Here is a 2,523-nt window from a genome sequence, read left to right as displayed (position 1 = left end):
CCAAATAACTTGTGGCGTCTTTCCCTCCGCAACGGCCTATAGAGCCGACGATCGATTCAATGGCTCTGTCGAGGGTACCCGTTCCCTCATGAGCGCTCATCAACCGGTCGAGGCCACCGCCATTGCCTCTGCTAGCTCCGATCCCCTCATCTTTCGACTCCTTTGCCGCCTTGTTCACGTCCGGTTCACCAAAGATGTTGCGTTATTACGCGCGTACGTGTAGAAAAGGGCGGGACCACGGGGGTCTTCGACGGAGGAGCGAGAGAGAGAGATATAGAGAGAGAGAAAGATTCACCGACACGTAGAAGCGAGGAAGAGAGACACAGAACGTAACACTTAATTATAATGACAGAGATTACAAACTCCGACAAAGCGGCGACGGGCCCGACACGGGGACCCTACTCACGCACACCGATGACGGTCACCGACTCCAAGAAACAAAAGGGGAAGGGGAGCGACTCTGCTGGAAGCACACGGGCTGTCTACGAAGCAGAGGCAGCGACCTCCCGACACCCGCAGAGAGCGACGATTCCTCCTCCAAGAGAGAGAGCTCGCCTTCCGTTCTGCAGCAACCCCCTTCCACCTCCTCCCGCGCGATACCCCTTCTTCTCTTGTCAAGTCCCTTTTTATTCCTTGTCCTCCCCTCCGTCTGACAGAGATACGCACAAACCCTTGATAAATGCATGTCGCCTCGTATTTCACCCACCGATCCATTTATGGATCAGGTACAAAATATCAAGTTACGCGTCCATCCGTGTAAGAGCCGGTTCACGTGCCTTTCTCTCCGAATCCGCCTATGGCCGATTTTCTTCACGACATCCACCCCCACCAAACCGCGCATCCACCGGCATGTGCCAGAGACAGGTAGATACCGAAGAAAACCGGCCTCACTCGTTGCTCTCTGATTCTCCGCCGGGCCCGAACTGATCGTCACTGTCGCTCCCACTCGCAGGCTCCCGCTCGTCTTCGTACCGCTTTTTGAAATCTTTGATCCGCTTTCCGGCAACCGGCACCGCTAACCGTGTCCCGTCGAGTTCCGCGAGGTGGTACGTGCCGTTGCCGTTCGCGCTTGTCACCATGTAGGGCCCGAAGCATCTCCTAGCAAACTTTCGCACCACCTTGTGCTGATTGTTGAGGTTGTTGTCGTATACCAAGACCCAGTCGCCTTCCTCGATCTTCTTTGGTCGCAACCGGTGTGTCCGGTTGAATCGGGTCTTGTTACGCTCCCTCGCTGCTCGCAGCTTTTCCTTCGCCTGTATCACGTCCTCCGGCCTCCGCTCAAGTTGTTGAATCCGCGCCGCTAGCAACTCCTCCCGGCTCATTTTGTCCTTCCAATCTACCGCCGCCGACGAAGAAACCATCTGTTCCACTGGCATGATCGGCTTTTGTCCATACATGAGCTCCGCCGGCATAAACCCTGTCACCGAACTATGCGTAGTCCGGTCCGCCCATAGCGCATAAGGAAGGAGTCGTGGCCAATTCCCGACCTGACCACCGCATGTACGCACCAACACCTTTACAATCGGTCCGTGCCCACGTTCCACCTTTCCGTTCGCCTCCAGATTGTACGCCGTGGTGAGGGAGAGTTTGACGCCCAGCCGGTCGAACAACTCCTCGGCCTCCCGCGCATCCAGCTCTCCCCGGTCTGCCACGATCTTCCCAACGCACCCGTAGCGACACACTACTTCTCCGATCAGGAACCGGCATACCGTCGTGGTTGTCTTGCTTTGTAGTGCACGGCCTTCCACCTGGTTCGTTAAGTCTTCCCGTGCAAGCACCAGGTATCGCATTTGTCCTACCCCCATCGGCATCGTCACCAAGTCCACCATCCACTTGAAATGGACCGTAGGCGGGTTTAGGTCGGGTGTAGCTCGTCCCGGTGTCGGACTACGGAGTGCATCTGACAACTCTCGCAAGTCGTCACGAACCGATGCACGTCCCGGTACAGCCCCGGCCACCAGTACTTTTCCTTCAGCTTCTCGAAAGTGGCCCACGTCCCGCGGTGTCCTGCCCTGGGGCTCTCGTGAAATGCCGTTAGTAGTTTCCCCTGTTCTTCTTTCTTTGCCACTACTCGGAGTGGAATGCCGCTTCTCTTCTTTGGGTGCCTCCATATGCACCCGTCCCGCAGGAAGAATCGATACGCCTTCCTCCGTATCCGGCTTGCCTCCTCTCTCGCCCACGCTGCGTTCGGCGTCATTGTCCGTAGGAACCTCCCGATTTGGAGCCACTCCCCGTCGTACCTATTTTCGTCAAATTCGTTAAGTGCCGGAGTGTTCCCTTTCCTCGTCGTTACGTTAGCCGACCCGAAGAAGTCCTCGCCGACTTCTTCGTTATCTGAAACCATGCCATCTTCGTCTTTGAACCTTGCCCTTGAAAGCATGTCGGCCATGGCGTTGTCCTTTCCGGAGATGTGTCGTATCTCCGGGTTCAGGGTCTTGATGTACGCTATCCATCGGAGCATTGCTAGGTCCAGCGTCGCGCATCCGGAAACCATGCCAAGTATCGGCAAGCAGTCCATCTCGA

The sequence above is a fragment of the Azolla caroliniana genome, unplaced genomic scaffold (genome assembly GCF_043228905.1).
Source record: "Azolla caroliniana isolate FFs.n. ecotype wild unplaced genomic scaffold, voAzoCaro1.0.p SCAF_2, whole genome shotgun sequence".
Lineage (NCBI taxonomy): Eukaryota > Viridiplantae > Streptophyta > Polypodiopsida > Salviniales > Salviniaceae > Azolla > Azolla caroliniana.
Note: the sequence above shows the minus strand (reverse complement) of the source record.